The sequence below is a fragment of the Bos indicus genome, chromosome 15 (genome assembly GCF_029378745.1).
Source record: "Bos indicus isolate NIAB-ARS_2022 breed Sahiwal x Tharparkar chromosome 15, NIAB-ARS_B.indTharparkar_mat_pri_1.0, whole genome shotgun sequence".
Lineage (NCBI taxonomy): Eukaryota > Metazoa > Chordata > Mammalia > Artiodactyla > Bovidae > Bos > Bos indicus.
This window is the reverse complement of record NC_091774.1, coordinates 31,531,724-31,550,468: the sequence shown is the minus strand read 5'-3', so window position 1 is coordinate 31,550,468 and position 18,745 is coordinate 31,531,724. Positions and strand designations below refer to the sequence as shown.

Here is an 18,745-nt window from a genome sequence, read left to right as displayed (position 1 = left end):
ATCATGAGAAATGCTGGACTGGAAGAAGCACAAGCTGGAATCAAGATTGCCAGGAGAAATATCAATAACCTCAGATATGCAGATGATACCACCCTTATGGCAGAAAGTGAAGAGGAACTCAAAAGCCTCTTGATGAAGGTGAAAGAGGAGAGTGAAAAAGTTGGCTTACAGCTCAACATTCAGAAAACGAAGATCATGGCATCTGGTCCCATCACTTCATGGGAAATAGATGGGCAAACAGTGGAAACAGTGTCAGACTTTATTTTTTTGGGCTCCAAAATCACTGAGATGGTGACTGCAGCCATGAAATTAAAAGACATTTACTCCTTGGAAGTAAAGTTATGTCCAACCTAGATAGCATATTGAAAAGCAGAGACATTACTTTGTCAACAAAGGTCTGTCTAGTCAAGGCTATGGTTTTTCCAGTAGTCATGTATGGATGTGAGAGTTGGACTGTGAAGAAATCTGAGCACAGAAGAGTTGATGATTTTGAACTGTGGTGTTGGAGAAGACTCTTGAGAATCCCTTGGACTGCAAGGAGACCCAACCGGTCCATTCTAAAGGAGATCAGTCCTGGGTGTTCTTTGGAAGGACTGATGCTAAAGCTGAAACTCCAATACTTTGGCCACCTCATGCAAAGAGTTGACTCATTGGAAAAGACTCTGATGCTGGGAGGGATTGGGGGAAGGAGGAGAAGGGGACGACAGAGGATGACATGGCTGGATGGCATCACTGACTCGATGGACATGAGTTTGGGTGAACTCCGGGAGTTGGTGATGGACAGGGAGGCCTGGTGTGCTGTGGTTCATGGGGTCGCAAAGAGTCAGACACAACTGAGCAACTGAACTGAATTGAACTGAACAATGTATCAATAAATCCCCAATACTGATTTAACTAAAATTTGAATACGCTATGTAAGCGTTAAGAATCAGAGGGGAAGGCAGTGTGACAGAGCTAAATCCTCATTACCACAAATAGTCATTCGATAATATAATCAATGCATTAAACTTTAACAATGCTGCTGCTGCTGCTGCTAAGTCGCTTCAGTCGTGTCCGACTCTGTGCGACCCCATAGACGGCAGCCCACCAGGCTCCCCCGTCCTGGGATTCTCCAGGTAAGAATACCGGAGTGGGTTGCTATTTCCTTCACCAATGCGTGAAAGTGAAAAGGGAAAGTGAAGTCGCTCAGTTGCGTCCAACTCTTAGCAACCCCATGGACTGCAGTCTACCAGGCTCCTCCATCCATGGGATTTTCCAGGCAAGAGTACTAGAGTGGGGTACCATTGCCTTCCCCAAACTTTAACAATACACATATATTATTTAGAACTCTGAAGATACATAAACGTCAGAAGAAACAAGTGAAAAGTTGAAAGCCATTACTTCTCAGAAGGAAAACTATGGGACAAGGGAGATTAGGTGCAAAGAAGTAATATATATTATCATAAGCCTTTTAATATTATTTGACTTATGAACTATGAACAGTGATTACAATCATTATTTTTCATTTTTTTAATATGGTAAAATACACAAAACATATACTTTACCATCTTAAGTGTTTATAAGGATACAGTCCAGTAGTGTTACGTATACTCACACTGTTGTGTGCAATTAGTTCTTAAAATCCTCAAACCTGACCCTGCAGTGCTGGCCGTGCAGGGATGCTCTCCAGTGAGGCAAGGCAGCAGGCACCTTCTACCCTGACCCTTGTCACCCAAGCTTCATCTTGTCCTGGGGGGAAGGGCTGTCTCACTCATGATGCTGACACCAACAAGGTGGTCAAACAATGCTTTGCTGTAGACACAGGTCCACTGCCTTTCTCTCAAGAAACACATCTGATGAGGCTGGAATGATTAAATAAGACTTTTCTAACAGCCTGGAAACACAAAGGGGAAAGGAACAAGGAAGCTGGCTTTTATGGGTATGGTCGACCCTCTCCAGGGTTCCCAGTTCACCCTTCCTACCTAGACCCTGCCTGCCCATGGGGAGACAGCACCTTTCCCTACACCGACTCCTCCCCCAAGTGTATACTCACAAGAGCAAGGCCTAGAGCTTCTCCCCTGGCACCTTGGGGTCCTCCCAGCCACTCCTGTTTCCTGGCTAATGACCCTCCTCTTCCTGCAGTGACTGACACTCGGTAGCACGACCCTTTGGGGCAGCTCACATCTCTTCCCCCAAATCAAAATGCAACATGAAACCCCTGACATTTACAAGGGGGCACCCTACTTGAAGAATAGGAGAACAAGAGACGGGGAGTCTCTTAATCTTGAACAAAGCAGTAAACATCCCAAAGCCTGAGTTCCCTCATCTGTAAAATGGGGACTGCAGAGTCTGTTCCAATCCCAGGGTGCTTATCAGGATCAAGATAGAGATGAATAGAAGGCAGCGTTGCAAAAACTTAGAAATGTGAATGATTACTATAAATCTTAATTTTTTTTAATGTCTTATTTTTCTTTTTTTATTGGCGTATAATTGCTTTACAGTGTTGTGTTACTTTCTGCTGTACAGTGAAGTGAATCAGCTCCTGTGCTTAGTCACTCAGTCGTGTCTGACGCTTTGCGACCCCACGGACTGTAGCCCGCCACTCCTCTGTTCATGGGGATTCTCCAGGCAAGAATACTGAAGTGGGTTACCATGCCCTCCTCCAGGGGAATCAGCTATATGTATCATACATCTTCTTGCTCCTGAACTTCCTTCACACAGCCCCTATGAAAGTGAAAGTGAAGTCGCTCAGTCGTGTCCAACTCTTTGCGACCCCGTGGACTGTAGCCCACCAGGCTCCTCCGTCCATGGGATTCTCCAGGCAAGAATACTGGAGTGGGTTGCCATTTCCTTCTCCAGGGGGTCTCCTGCATTGCAGGCAGACGCTTTAACCTCTGAGCCACCAGGGAAGCCCACCATACGATTTTTTTAAAATTAGCAGACGATACAGAGATCTTTAAAGATAGTGGCAGGAGATGAGTGTATGAAGTTAAAAGCCTCAACTTCGGACAGCCCTTTCCCATGGTAACCATGGGGAGTTGCCTGATAGGTCTCTCCTCTTCCCTGCAGTGGTGTGGGCTGTCCCACCTGGAGCTGCTGACACGCTGGGCACAGATCTCCATGCCTCAGGCAAATGGTTCCAAACACCTGTGCCATTTCCCCTCCGTAAAATAAAACCACTCACAAATGCGCTTCTGTTCCTCTCATACAAATGGCAACAGCCGTTGTTCTTATTGGATTGTAGATGAATCACTCAGAAAATATTTTTGGGCACATTATAGAGGCAATAACATAAAAGTACCTGGAAAATGGTTCTGTTTTGTTTTCCACTTTGCAAACCCAAACTGGAGCCTGGGGTTGTATTACATATTTTTGTCTCCTGTTTTTGAACAGAAGTGCTCTGCTCATTTCCACTCCACCCTGAGGAGGCGGACACGTCAATCACTCCTGAGTGGGGTGTGAACCCTTCAGAGGGTCCAGTTTGTCTTCGGCCGCAAGAACTTGAGTGAGAGGAGAGGTGAGTCTGCAACGCCAGCCTTCACATCTAGGAAGAGTGATGGAGAAGATGGAGGTGTACATCTGTCTCTTCTGAGGACAGAAGAGAAGGGAGAGAAGCAGACAGAAGAGAAGGGAGAAGCAGCAGTGAGAAGTCAGGCTGAACCCCAGGAGGACCAGTCTCACTGCCCGGAAGTGAGCAACATTTGATCACATCTCCTAGAGAGTTTATGGGGCTAGACAACCATTTGTATGGCATGTTTTGGGTTCATAGCTGCCTTGTGGCAGATGAAGGGATAGATGACCCATGAAAAGCCCAACACTGTGGCATACTAGGAAACTCCTCCTGTGACATCAGGGGACTATCTGGTACCAGGCACGAGGGTCTTGGAAGAAAATGCGGGCTTCTCTCTCTGTCCTGGAGACCTCACTTCATCAGTCTCTTCCTCTGCTAAAGAAGGGCCGGCCGGCCACTCCACAGCCTCTCATGCAGGCCTGGCAGGCAAGGCTTTCAATCATGTGTCCACGAGTCCGTTCCACACCCATAGTTCTGCTGACTTCCACAGAAATGCCCCCTCGAGCCCCTATAACATCCTGCTGAGAGCTTTGTGAGTCTTAATTCCAACATCAACACATCACAAACAGTGAAGTGGGAAAGAAGAACAAAGTCCTGATACATGCTCCCAGGAACTCCCTTCTAGTTGACACCAACCCAGTAACCGCTCAACCAGTGATGAATCCACTTAACTCTACCATCTCCCATTCAGAAAATTGAACCTAAAAAAGCAGAAGTGTGGAGATGATGAAAAGATCAGTTTCTAGGGGTGGTGATCGGGGGAGAGATGAGTAGCAGAGCACAGAGCATGTTCAGGGCAGTTAAAGTACTCTGCTTGATACTGTAGTGACAGATATATGTCATTATACATTTGTCCAAACCCATGAATGTACAGCACCAAGAGGGACCCTTAGGGAACCCATGCATCTATGGGTAGTTACAGTGTCAGTATAGGTGCGTCCTGGGTAACAAGTGCACCATTCCAATGATGCTGATGGCAGTGATGCTGATAATGGGGGACACGATACATGTGTGGGGGAGATGGCAATGGCACCCCACTCTAGTACTCTTGCCTGGAAAATCCCATGGACAGAGGAGCCTGGAGGGCTGCAGTCCATGGGGTCGCTGAGGGTCGGACACGACTGAGTGACTTCACTTTCACTTTTCACTTTCATGCATTGGAGAAGGAAATGGCAACCCACTCCAGTGTTCTTGCCTGGAGAATCCCAGGGACGGGGGAGCCTGGTGGGCTGCCGTCTATGGGGTCGCACAGAGTCGGACACGACTGAAGTGACTTAGCAGTAGCAGCAGCATACATGTGTGGGAACAGGGGCTTTGTGGGAAATCTCTGTACTCCCACTTCTAGAATATTGTAAAAAATAAATCTTAAAAATCTTAAAAAAAAAAACCTGAACCTAAAGTCAAAAAAAAGTTTGCATGTTGTTGGAATAGTTTGTGATAAACACTCCAAGGGCATGCATGCGTGCTCAGTCATGTCTGACTCTTTGCAACCCCTTGGACAAAGGCCTGCCATGGTCCTCTGTCCATGGGATTTCTCAGGGAAGAATATTGGAATGGATTGCCATTTCCTACTTTAGGAGATCTTCCTAACCCAGGGATCAAACCCATGTCTCCTGCACTGGGAGGTGGATTCTTTACCACTGAGCCACCTGGGAAACCCACATACTTTCCAAGTACCTTCTTTATTCCAACTCTAGAAGGTCTAAAACCACATATGTTGGCCTGGCCAGTCCACAAATTAGTTTGTGATTATCCCAAGTAGACTCTGTTTTAAGACAGCATGGATTTATCTGACACCCGAATATTAGTTGGAAGGGATGTGAGGTCTGGTCTCCTCTCTCAGTCACTTTCTGGCTGGATCACCCTGCTTAACATCTCTGGGCCCCAGTGACTTCCTCTGAAAAACAGAGGAGACAATATCTCACCTTCATCAGAAAATCTCTCAAAACCCCTTAGAGCTCAAGGGCTACAATTCCTCACAAAATGGCCTCTACAAATGAAGAATATTTTTCCCTTCTCATTTGTCAACTAAAATCTAAGGCCTAGGGTAAAAGGCAAAGCACAGGCTTTGGAGGCGGAGAGATCAAAGTACAGATCCAGGCTGCCATTCAGGAGATCCAGGACTTAACCTCTCCAAGCCTGGCTCAGATCTCTATCATCAAAACAAGGACAGCTACCTGCATCACAGCCAATGCAGAGTAAACATAAGACCACCCCCTTCCTGCTTGGGCACCAAAGAGCTTTCCAAGCCCAGATCCGCCATGTGGCTCAGTTCTTTCTCTTAGATTTCCTGTCTCACCCTTTCCTCCCTATAGAAAAACATGGCTTTGTCCGTTCCCTGCCAACTAACATGCTATTAGTTAAGTTTTCTCTTGTGGCCAGATATTACCTCTGAATTATAAGTGAAAAGACAGGGACATAGGAAAAAAGGGGTGGGGGGAGTCATTCAGGAGACAAAGTCTTAGGCCAGACCCTCTATTTCTGCTCATGAACCAGTGACTGCTGCCCTGGGCTGGAGACCCTCTTCCCCTACCTGTCCCTGGGCATTCGGCTGTTCTCTGTTGTTCCTCTTACAATACTGGATCTGTTCAATGCTTTATATTCGGTTTGCCAACGCAGGGATGATTCAGAGCAAGATTGGGTTATTACAAATTCAGGAGGCACTACACACACGGCTGTCATGTTTCAGTTACCCTTTCTCTCGGTTTAATAAAATTTGCCACACTAATACAAAGCCATCTTTTATCGTTTTTCCCTGCAGTTGTAACAACTTGTCCAGCTCCCTCCTGCTAATTAAAGGAGGAGGGATGCAGCAGCTCATTGGAAAGTGAGTTTCCAGGGAGGCTGTCAATATCTTTGCAGCCACTTAGCTCTGGTTCTTATGGACCTTTAACGGCCTGCGCCTCCATGATCGGAGCCCTAATGAGGTCAGCAGCTGCTGGACGCGGCAGGCAAAGCCTTGCTTGGTGGCTGCCCGGGTGCCCGCAGGCAGGAGAGGAGCCCAGCGCTCCTCCGGGGCTGGATGACGTGGGTTCCGCAGTCAGTCCTCCCACGCCGCCCCAGCGTCACTGCCTCTGATGTGTGTGTGACAGTCTCCCTGGCAAAGAGTACCCACCAGAGTAACCGCGATTGGGAAGGGGGTCGGTTTGACAGGAACCATCCGCCGCCCCCCTCCCCCCCTCCTCCGCCCCGGCTTCTCGCCCCATCCCCGCCCCCGGGGTGGAGCAGACAACCGGAAAAGGGGAGGAGGTGGAAGAAAAGGAAATGGGAAGGGAAAGAGGAGCTGTAAACAAAGAGCTGCCCTTGTGTGAAGTCCTGAGATGGGTCCAAAGCCGCCCGCTTCCGGAAGGCCCACGCTTTGTTCATCATCCCACTCCCGAGCCTTCGGGGAGCGAGACAGGGAGAGGGCGCCGGTCTTCACTGCGAACATCTACCTCCGCGCCGGTCCCCATCTGTCCAGCTAATTACCTGCTACGGCAGCCAGGCCGCTGCCCTTTACAAATGAGGCGCGGGCGAGCGGGCGCATTATCATTCCGGGCGCAGGCGGTCTCCCCTGGCCGGCTGGGCAGGCGCCGGCTGACTGTGGCTGCAGGAAGCCTCGGGACCCGGGCTAGGGCAACCTTAGGGCAGGGCGGAGACGGGCCTGGTCCCTATGCGGGACAGGGTTCCTTCCCCCAGGAGACACCTGTCTGCTTTCTGAATCCTAAGGCCCTTTCCATCCGTGCGCATCGATCCCCCTCCTACCGCCAAGTCGGGGAATCAAAGCAGGCCAGGCCAAGGTCAACGCTGGGGCGGGGGCGCTTGGGGCCAGGAGGCCCCGCCCGCCCCTCGGCTCAGCTCGCCCGGCTGATTAGCATGCGGCTGCCGTCGCCCCTGCCGTCCCCCGGCGCGGCGGCCCGGATTCCCCGGCCCTCTCCCCGCGCGCGCACACTAATAAGTTTACAAATGGAAGCCGGTGGCGCCGGTTGCAATAAAAGGCAGAAGCTCCGCTCGGGCGCTTCAATGAGAGCATTTTCCCCCGCAACAAGGGGCTGGATTCAGCTGCCTGCTGCCGTCTGAGCGGGACCAGTTGCCAGAGTAACGAAAGCCTAGCGCACACGTAGGGAGAGGGAGCGGGCGGGGGCTCCAGGGCTCGCCGCCGCCTTCCAGGACCGGCAGCCCTTCCCCTGGAGCACTGCCTCCGCGTCCCCATCTTTCCACTCTGTAGGCGCTCTCAGGATCCTGCCCCCTCCCCACACCCCAGCCTTTTAAAGGTTCTCTGAGAGCTTGTATTACATTCAGGAGACACATCTGGAGCATCTAGTCCGAGATGGATAATGTGCCAGGCCCAGGGGGTCAGTCTGGAGTCAAACTAGACTGTAGCTATGCTCATGGCGGGCCCGGGCGACAGAACAGGACCCCAGGTGCGGTAGGAGCCAGAACTGGCTCAAACAGCCAGAGAGAAAGCAGATGGGGATTCAACTCAGGTGGGCTTTTCTGAAGGGTGGGGAGGAATTCGGCGCTGGAGAACAAAGACGCCCATGATGGAACACTTGGATCAAAGGATAGAGTTCCAGAAGTGCTGGGGTCTGCTGAGCTGAGGGAGGAGGCCAGTTGGATGCTGATCAACTCTGCCCATCCCCCTCATAACTACAAGAGGGCTGCTGCTGCTCCGCCCCCAGCCCTTGGCCTATGCCTGGCCAAGACTGGACCTAGCTTTTGGTCCTCAGTTTTCAGAAGTTCACATTTTACTCCAGAAAGTCAAGGTTGCCATCCATCCTACTTCCCTTCTAGGGTCCTAAAAATATAAGGATTGTCTTATTTCCTTTTATAAGCTTCTCCTTGGGCACAGAGTCCTTTCCTGGTGGCTCAGAAGCTGCCTGCAATGCAGGAGATCAGGTTTGATCCCTGTGTCAGGAAAATCCCCTGGAGACGGGAACAACAACCCACTCCAGTATTCTTGCCTGGGAAATCCCATGGACAGAGGAGCCTAGCAGGCTACAGTCCACAGGGTCGCAAGAGTCGGACACGACTTAGCAACTAAACAACCTTGGGCACAGAGTTCACCCAGGACCCAGAAGTTGTTCCCTAGAGCCCAGAGAAGCTGGCACCTGGAAATACGACCTCCCCTCCACCCCATGATCTCACAGCTGCCATCCCAAAGCTAGGCTGCAGGTTTCAGGGCAGCTGCCTTCCAAACAGCCATGTGCTAGTATCCTAGGAGAAAGCAGGGCCAAAAGCAAAGCTTACTGGCCAAGCAATCCTTAGGCCACACGGGAAAAGAAGACAATAATAGACACCATCCATATGTCCAATACACACAGAGTTGACTTCCTTTGTAACTGACAAAGAAGAGGTTGTGCCTGGGGGAGGATGGGGTGGGGAGGCACACTTCCCTAGCCCAGTTCCTGGGAGCAGGGCCAGCTGGGTCCCTGCCTGCATGACTGACATCTCAATAGTCACAAGCATCCCCTAGCCCAGTGATCATAATACATCTACTTCATCCACATGAACAGGCCTGGGTCCACGGTGAGGATCCCCGCTGCCACCAAGCAGGCCACGCAAATCTGGGGACTTGGCTACCCATTCTGTTCCCCCAGACCTGGCTCCTCCCTTCTCCACAAATGACGAACCAGCACAGAGTCCTATCAATTCTCCTTTCTAGGTCCTTCAGATTTGTGTACTTCCAGACCTTAGTTTAAGACACACACATTTCACACTAATGTCCACAGTGGCCTCATGGTTTTTATGCCTCCTGTCCAGCTGCTAAGTGGATCTCAACCTGTCCCCTTTTGTAGAAATCCCCGCAGTGGCCTCCTGCTACCTTTAGTCTGACATACAAGGCTCTTCACAATCGGATCCCTGCCAACTCCCTGGCTTCTCCCCTTGTACCTTGGCTCCCGCTGCTTGCTATGACCTAAACATAAGTCCTCACTTCCGTGCATGTGTTGAAACGCTTCCCCAACCTCATGATAGCCTACCTCCCATTTTTTCCCAACTGGCTCTTCTACATCCTGCTAGATTCAGCTTTTGCATCACCTCCTCCAGGAAGCCCTCCCTGGTTCTTTGTCATCCATCCAAGACTGAGCTCACCACTCAAATGTATTCACCTGCTCTCCGACTAGACCCCGAGCTCCTCAGGGGCAAGGCTTGGCTCCCTCAACTTTCCAGCAAGGCCTTATTAGCAAGTGATTCAAAATGACTGAAAGTCAGATGAGGGTTTGACTCTGCTCTTCCATCTGTGAAGGTTGCTTAATTTCTCTGAATCACAGTTCTCTTACTTAAATGAATAATAGTAACATCTTAAGGTTCTTCGTGTTAAATGAATTATTGTGTTTACGGAATTTAGCACAATGTTTGACACAGAGAAGATGGACTTGTCTCTTTATTACTTGTTTCTCCTCAGCAACCAGTGCTTCTGGAACATTCTAGCCACCTACTCACAATGGCCGAATGAAACAAATGCCTTAAAGGAAGGACATGACATGGTTCTGAGTCTCCTCAACACCTGGCCAAACTTCCTTAGATAGGCTTTGGTTTCTTTGTAGCCCTTTTCAAGAGGGTCACAAAGAACTGGTGACCAGTTGACATGCCCTCATCACATTTAATGGGTTGGCCCAAAAATTTGTTCATGCCTTCTCGTACGACGTGATGGAAAAATCCGAGTGAGTCTTTTTGCCAACACAATATACAGTGTAGTCATCCAAGAGTCCAATCTGGATACATGAGTGGGTAAGAAGGCAGGAGAGAGACACACAGACAGGGCTGAAGGTGGGTGCCTATCTTTGGGTCATCTTGGGGCTTGAGGGAGGAGACAGGGAGCTGTTCATAGTCTATATAGACTTCACCCAAATCTCCTCCTCTGATGTTTCCTGAGCCCTAGAGATACATATGGGCTTCCCTGGTGGCTCAGATGCCTGCAATGCAGGGGGCCTGGGTTCAATCCCTGGGTCGGGAAGATCCCCCAGAGAAAGGAATGGCAACCCACTCCAATATTCTTACCTAAAGAAATCCATGGACAGAGGAGCCTGGCAGCTTATCTACTGCCTGCTCTGTGTAGTCTGGGATACCATTTCTATTCGTGAGACCCTCTCATGGTTTGCCATTGCTGGGGCAGAGGAAGCCCAGAACAGGCTCCCCAGCTCCCCAAATGGCTCTCCAGCAGTGCCAGGAATTACTGGGACTGATGCTTCCTCTGAAGCAGGAGGAGGGAGGGAGGGTGCCCAGCAGGTGTGTGGGTGGATAGGCAGGAAAACCAAAACAAGAGGGAAAGAAGAGAGAGAAATGCTTGAAGCCCGGTAGGTGCAGATCTAGAACGCAGAGGGGGAAGCCTCCATCAAAACCTTCTGAACTTCAAAGTGCGCCGGGTTGACGACCTGCAGTAACCAGTCCTCTCCTGACCGCCCTCAGCCCAGCGTCTGCTCCCTGTCCTGGTCCAAAGCTGCTGCCTCTGGGAGCCCCTGCTCCACCCACCCTCACCCTGAGACCACACACCAGGGAGCTGGACCGGCTTGCTCCCTCCCTGGATGGTTTGCAATTTTAATTTCTCACCTTCCTAAACAGCCAAGATTTATGGCACACTTGACAGAAATATTTAATTTTCCAAATGTCTATTATTCAAAGGCTGTGGAAATCTCCAGACCTAACATTTCTGCATTAACATCCTTCTCACACCGAGGCCAAATAAAGATCTTCCCAGAGGCATGGAAGCGGGGAAAGGAGGGTGCAATCCAGGGCAGAAAGGAAGGGCCCCTAGACAGACCCCTAGGAAGCACACACCATCCCCACCAGATACACCAAATCACACAAAAAGCTTTTTTATTATCATTACTAACATCAGCAAATGCTTTATTACGTGCCAGGTATTGAGCTAAGTAATTTTATTTTTTTAATATTTATTTTTATTTATATATTTATTTGGCTGTGCCAGGTCTTAGTTGCAGCATGTGGCATCCAGTTCCCTAACCTGGGATCAAACCCGGGGCCACCCTGCATTGGCAGTCTCAGCCACTCAACCACCAGGAAAGTCCGGTACTAAGCAATTTTAACAGCCAGGACCCCATTTATCTTTACAACCCTATGACGCAGCCAGTATAATTATCCTATCTTTCAGGTGGGGAAAGTAAGGCATAGAGTAATCAAGATCACCCAGCTACAGCCCCGTTTCACTAGCTCCTAGCCACTATCGGACTGCTTCTTTTGTATACATGAGGGAAATGCTCTCTTTCTTTCTAGTGGTGTAACTACTTCTATTTCCAATGGAACTAACTGTTCCATTTAATTCCCTATCTCATTAAGTACTGGATTGGCCAAAATATTTGTTTGGGTTTTTTAATAACATCTTATGGAAAACCTTCACGAACTTTTCGGCCAATCCAATAGATTCATTGATAAAGTCAGTGTGTACATTTGTGAAGGGACCCTGCTATCCATGGAGCACTGCTGTGGGGAAAACAAATGTAGTCCGGTCCCTTGTGGACCACGATCTAAAAATCTATCAGGAAAGCTGGGCACATGTGCAAACAATGCAACTTCCACACAGGCAGAACCATAATACCACCCAGCTAGGGGCCTCAACTCTACTGAGATAAAGGAGGAAACAAAAAGGACTCAGAGCAAACAAGAGAGACCCCTCCTGGCCCCACTCTAAGCTAATGCTCAGAGAGTTTATTCACACTAAGTGCAGAAGAGGGAAGAGGAAAAGGGAGGCAGACAAGTGGGCAAGAGTAAGAGGCAGCCGATGAAGCAGGAGAAAAGAGAAAAGTCACGGGAACCCAAGCAGGTCTGCTGTGGAGGAAAAAAACTATCCCACCAGGCTCTGGAGCACTGGTTCATTATCAGCCAAGGCTGTTGCTGTTAGTCGCTAAGTCGTGTCTGACTCTTTGCAACCCCCTGGACTGCAGCCTGCCGGGCTGCTTTGTCCATGGGATTTCCCAGGCAAGAACACTGGAGTGGGTTGCTATTTCCTCCTCCAGGGTATCTTCCCCACCCAGGGATAGAATCCATATCTTCTGCATTGGCAGGAGGATTCTTTACCACTGAGCCGCCTGGGAAGCCCATAGCACCCGGGTAGTAGCTAACATTTATGATCACAACCCTGAGAAATGAAAAAGTAATCCAACTGTATTCTGAGTACACTGGTTAAGAGAGCATGCCTATGGCTGATTCATGTTGATGTTTGATAGAAACCAACACAATACTGTAAAGCAATTATCCTTTAATTAAAAATAAATATTTTTTTTTAGAAGCTCAGAATGAAACCTTAAAAAAAAAAAGAAAGCATGCATATTAGTCCTACTTTTCTTATGTCCATTTGGATGGAAAGATTTCATTAAAGCGGCCAAAATATTTTTTTAAGTTTTGGTCCTTAAAGAAGTAAGTTACGTTCTGTCACTGGTTCTGTAAGTACCACAGTCAGTCAGGACTGGGAGCTCCTGTTGGTCAACAAGACTCTGCCTGGAGGGGAGGGGAATTTGGGGTGAGAATGCATACATGTATATGTATTGCTGTCCCCCTGAAACTATCACAACATTGTTAATCGGCTATACTCCAATACAAAATACAAAGTTTAATTAAAAAACAAAGATGAAGATTCTGTCTGGCCCTCTCTGCTCAGGGCTCAGGTAAGCATTCAATCAGAGATGAGAGTCCCATGGCTGCTGGGACCTCCTTCACACATGGCTGAGAAAGTAGGGGAAGCTAGGGAGCCCCTCTCCCCCAAAGCCAGTCCTGAGGAGCCCGAGACCTCATTCCCCAGCTCCCTGGAGGCCACGCTGAGAGCAGAACTACCACCACCTAACCCAAGGGGACCTTTGCTGTCCCCTGAGGGTCGCCCTCCCAGACTTCTCTAGAAGGAATCCTAATCAAAGCTGTCAGCAGATAATGTGCGAGGTTTCTCTATCTTCTTAAGCATGCGTGCTCAGTCGTGTCTGATCCTTTGCAACCCATGGACTTAGCCCGCCAGACTCCTCTGTCCATGCAATTCTCCAGACAAGAATACTGGAGTGGGTTGCCATTTCCTCCTCCAGGAGATCTTCCCGACCCAGGGATCAAACCCAAGTCTCCTGCATTGTTATGTGGATTCTTTACCACTGCACCCCCCGAAAAGCCCCCTATCTCCCTATGCCTGGTCCTAAATGGCTGTAGTCTGTTGCAGCCTAGAAAGGTAACAGAAAAAGTAAACGAAGCAAAAAGATGAGGCTCCATCACCACCACCATGGTTAGGCTTTACTAAGGATCTCAGAAAGCTCTGTAAAACCAGACGCTCACAGTTTGTGAGTCAGAACAAGACAGAAAGTACAGCACAAAGAGAGACCAAACTTTGAAACCCACACCACATCCGAATGGTGAAAACTTCTGCCCATTTTCTTTCTATGTGAACCTAAAATGTCCCCTGAATCCATCTCCCTCAGTCAGCTGAATTCATTCAACTGTTCCTTGTATATAATGTACTTGCCTGCTAATTTTCTATTATTTATGTTGTGTGTAAATGCCACTACATTGGCATAGCTGAACCAAAAATATCCATGAGGTTTTTATTTATTTATTTTTTTTCCATGAGGTTTTTAACTTACTTCTTATGGGGGACAGGGGCAGAGGCAGGGAGGAACTACCATTTATAGAACATTTAGTATAATACAGACACTTCACACTTAAATGAGGTCTCCCTCATTTAACCTTGTAACAGCCCTCTAAGAGGGCCATCATTCCCATTTTACATATAAGAAAACTGAGGCTCAGAGAGGTTAAGTAAGCTGTGCAGAATTGCACAGCTAGCAAGTATAGAAGCAGAGATCTGTTTCAGGAGCATTTGATCCTAACTCTGATGCCACCAATACCAATACCACCTTCTTGATGCTATCACCCGCAAAAGAGCTAAGCCGGGGACAGGGAAGACTGCTTCTGACTTCAGACAAGAACGCTCTTCCTTTTTGCCCTAACCCTGGCTGGCATTTCAGGGGCTGCCTTACATGATGAATGGGCTCAGGGCTCACACAAGATGTAATATGTCTTGATTTAGTGGGGCGCTTGATGGGTCGTCTGATTAAATTTTACTTGCAAAATTAATTCAGATTGTCTTGGCTGGGTGCTCCTGTCGCCCAGACGGCAGAGAGGCTGGGAAACTGTAAACAAGTGGTCAAGAGAAGAAGCTGGTGATGGTGGGAGTGCAGCGCCAGAGGCAGGTGACTTCATCAGCAGGAGGTACTGTTTTCTTCCACCAACGCAACCGAGCCCGCGTGAGCAGAGGGCAGGCAGCTGGGAGGGGCACCGTGCTGAACCAAGTCTCCATGGGAAGAGGGTTCTTTGTCCCACGGTGATGGTCAGAAGGTGTTAGCCGAGGGCAGAGGCCAGGGAGGCAAAATAACTTCGGAGGGCTCCTCCCAGTCCCTGAATCCTCTGTGGTCATAACACATGGCCCACACTGCTACAGCCAGGAGAGAAAGAGTCAGCCCGGACTCCTGAATGCTGTCAGCAGGCAGCTCCAAGAACACGGCCGATGGCCTTGCAGTCGGGGTTGATTTACACCTCAGACAGGCCACCTTGGCACAGCAGTAGTTGGAGGTCGGGCCCTCCTGAGAGCAGGCTGCTGTCTGTACCAGGCCGGCTCCAATGATGGAGTCAGCTCACACCAGGAAGAGGAGGTCCACTGGGAGGCGAGGTCCCCAGGACAGGGTCCCTGTGCCACCAGAGGGGATGGAGAGTGATGAATGAGCAGGAATCAGCGGCCAGTGCAGAGTGGAGAGAAATTCACACAGGGCTGGGAACGAGACTGCCGGTCACCATTAATGGAGGAGCACAGAGGAGATGAATTACTGTAATTATGAACCTATGGAGCACAGTTTTTTTTAAAGTGTCCTCCCGTGTATGTACACAGTAGGTGATGGGGGTGGGTTTTCCTCCTAAAACAAAGCACAGGGGTTTAAGCCCCAGATACTGAGGATATATGCAGAAACCTAGTGACTTTTAAAGAGTGAGTGAACCGAAAGGAAACCAGGAAGCTCCCAAAAAAAAGCAGGCACTGGATCCCTACCTCTTTGTGGAGTTGGCAGGAGGTAAGTGGAATCGATGGGGGTGAGGGGCGGAGGAGAGGGAGGTGCTGCCTCCTGGATGCCCTCTGTCTTCACCTTGTGAACCGGCCTGATCTGACTCCCATTTTAAATGTTTACTCTGCCAGCGCTGTGAAGGACAGGCTGTGGGGAGGGGGCGGGGTACACAGGAACAGGGAGCTGAAGAGAGAATGGTAGTTCCATCTAGGGCGATGGTGGCTAGCAGAAGTTGAAAGGTGATTAGATTTGGGGTCTGTTTTTCGGGTAGAACAAACAGGATTGTTGATGAATATGGATTGCAAGATAAAGAACCATCAATGAATGTATGGCTCAGACCGGCTGTACTGTTATGTACACCAAATGGAATGACCTTTCATTCTCCCAGGCTGACCCTGACTCCCCAGCAATCTCCCCTTCAATTTAAATCTTGACCTAGACCCACCCCTTTCAACTAGCTGTTAATTTACTTTAATCCAAGTTAAATAGCCCTTTGCGTGCTGGCAGGGAAACTTAACCATCACCTGAAAATGTATTTCTATGAGAAAAACTGTTTTCAAGTAGCCAACAGCCAATTTATAAATAAACTTCCAGAAATATGACCTGTACGTAAGTGGGAACTGCCTGTATAAATGTTGTCATTGCCTAAACCGTCAAATTCAAGGCAAAGCAATTTCTGTTGCCTCCGAGATTAACGAGCCCAGCCCAGCTGTGCGACTGTGATTCTCGGTGGGTGGGGCCAGTTGTTGCTGTTCAGTCACTAAGTCATGTTCGACTCTCTGCGACTCCATGGACTGCAGCACGCCAGTCTCCCCTGTCCTTCCCTATCTCCCAGAGTTTGCTCAAATTGTGTCTATTGAGTCAGTGATGCCATCCAACCATCTGGTCCTCTGTCATCCCCTTCTCCTCCTGGCTTCAATCTTTCCCAGCATCAGGGTCTTTTCCAATGAGTCAGCTCTTCGAATCAGGTGGCCAAAGTATTGGAGCTTCAGCTTCAGCATCAATCCTTCTAATGAACATTCGGGGTTGATTTCTTTTAGGATTAGTTTGATAGTGACAAATGTGGGAAGAAGGCCCCAGGCCTCTCATGATGACTGAGCCTCTGGGGACAGAGGTAAAAGGGACTTGTAGACTTGATGCCACTCACAGCTTTCCTGAGAGGTACAAAGAGCCAGGGATAAAGGGCAGATCTTCTCTCTGCATCCCCTGTGCCCTGCCCACCCCACCACCTAGACGCTGGGTGCTGCTCAATTCTATTTGTCAAATAAAAAGCTACCCAGAAGGGAAAGTCAGGTGGACTGTGAGTGAGAAGGATGACTGCTGTGTACCTCTCAGAGCAACCTCAGCCCCAACCTGAATTCCACTGATGGCAGAGAAGAAGGTCTGGGAGCGTTGGCTGGGCGTACGGGGACGTAAGCAGACCTGGGTGGAAAGCTTTCTTAGCAACCTCGATGCAAATCAGAATTGGAGAAACACAAGCCAGACCCATGACTGCTGTGTCAGCTCCAGAGAGAAGCCTTTCCACCCTCATCTGGCCCAGCACCTCACTGTGGCTTCTGGTTCACCACCCAGTAATGAGAGCGCCCAGACCTAATGAATAAGCAGGAAGCTGCACGACGGGCTCTGCATTCAGAATCCCCACCAGCAAAAACCACCAGAAACTCAGACTGAGGCTGGAAATGTCTCCATTTGCAGGAGTGACACGTGGAGTCATGGGAAAGACCAGGAGATAGCGCATGGTCATTGGCTACCTGCACTTTGACCCAAGTGTGTGTGCGCTGAAGGACACATGGGCTGCAGAGAACCATCTCGGGCCCCCCAGGCAGCTGAAGCAAGCACTCCGTCCAGCGGACCTCCGTGGACACCCCCCTTCCTTCCGCGACACTGGGTAGCAATGTGGATGCAGTCTTCCTGCCGCACCCTCAAACCCAGCAGATATTCCTCATCTGAAAGGAGGGCGAAAGGGGCTCGGGGCCATCTGAGCTCACTCGCAGGAGACTGGAAAGGAGGACGAAGCCAGGCCTCCCTGTGACTTCATGCCACTCAGCAGTTTGGGGAGTGGAGAAGCGAACCTGGGAGGAAAACAAAACCAAAGTGGAGACAGGATTTCTTGCAGGGGCCACAGGGGGAGATGCTGTGGTCCAGCCCTGACACCCGACCGCAACCCCAACACTGAAAGAGACGGCAGGACATGCTGTGAGACTGCAAAGGCCTTTATGGCAAGAATAATGAAGGAACTGCCCCTCTGATGAGCCAGGGCTCTTTTAGTGCATAAATTGTTTCTGCCAAGATATCCTGGGCTCCAAACCTCATACAATCTACAGAGCCTTCTGCAGTCCCACTGGGGCCTGACCCTAGGTTTTTTAATGTTAGATATTCATTCACTTTCCTTTTGTTCATGGTGCCTACAGATGCCTATAGTTCAAGGCTATTCCAGGGACTGTGTGTGTGTGTGTGTGTGTGTGTGTGTGTGTGTGTTTGACCCCTAACATTCTCCCCAGTGTCAGTGTCTGCATGCACCCAGCCCTGTCACGTCTGTGCCCCCTCCAAGCTGGTTTCTCTGTGTGAAAGCCTGGCCTGGACACTGTGGCCTGGACCTTCCTCAGCCCTATCCCTCCCACTCCACCCCCAACTCTGCCAGCTTTGGGAAAACATGGTCTGCTCCAGTATGAAGAGAGAAATATCCGGGTACAAGAGACACGTGGGCAAGCAATCTACACTCACTTGCTTGTTCAGATTCCACAGAACACAGTCCTCATGACATGCCCCCTACATCTGGTCCCTGACCCCTTTTCACACCTCCTTCCTTCTCCGGGCACAAAGGGTCCTCTCTCTCACAGCTCCAGCCCCCTGGGGGAGCCAAGTGCTGTTTTCTGGTTCCGAACAGAACCCCCAAGTTCAGGTCCTAAGTTCCTTTCTCTGTTGCCTCTTGGAAAATTAACCCACTTCTCGTTTCTCTAGATCTGGGTCAAGTTGCCGCGCTTCTAATGCTGTTCATCCCTCTGACCCCACTCACTGCCTCCACTCCCTCCCCTTCCATCTTCACCCCACGTAACCAGTGACATCTAAAGTAACAATTCCAGCCTCCCGGGAGGGTTGGTCACTCCTGCTCTTCCCTCCTTTGGTTTCCAGGCACCACCTCTCCTGCATGTCTCCCTTTCAGTCACCCCCA

General features: G+C 49.6%; 1 protein-coding gene and 1 long non-coding RNA gene across 3 annotated transcripts in view; both read right to left on the bottom strand.

Moving 5' to 3' along the window:
* GRIK4 (glutamate ionotropic receptor kainate type subunit 4) overlaps positions 1–18,745 on the bottom strand; it is a 500,430-nt gene that overhangs the window by 442,143 nt on the left and 39,542 nt on the right. The window lies entirely within an intron of this gene.
* LOC139187295 (uncharacterized) lies at positions 1,353–7,414 on the bottom strand. The gene is made up of 3 exons (XR_011570840.1): positions 7,019–7,414; positions 3,281–3,523; positions 1,353–2,703 (listed from the first exon to the last, which is right to left on the bottom strand). It is a non-coding gene; the product is annotated as an uncharacterized lncRNA (long non-coding RNA).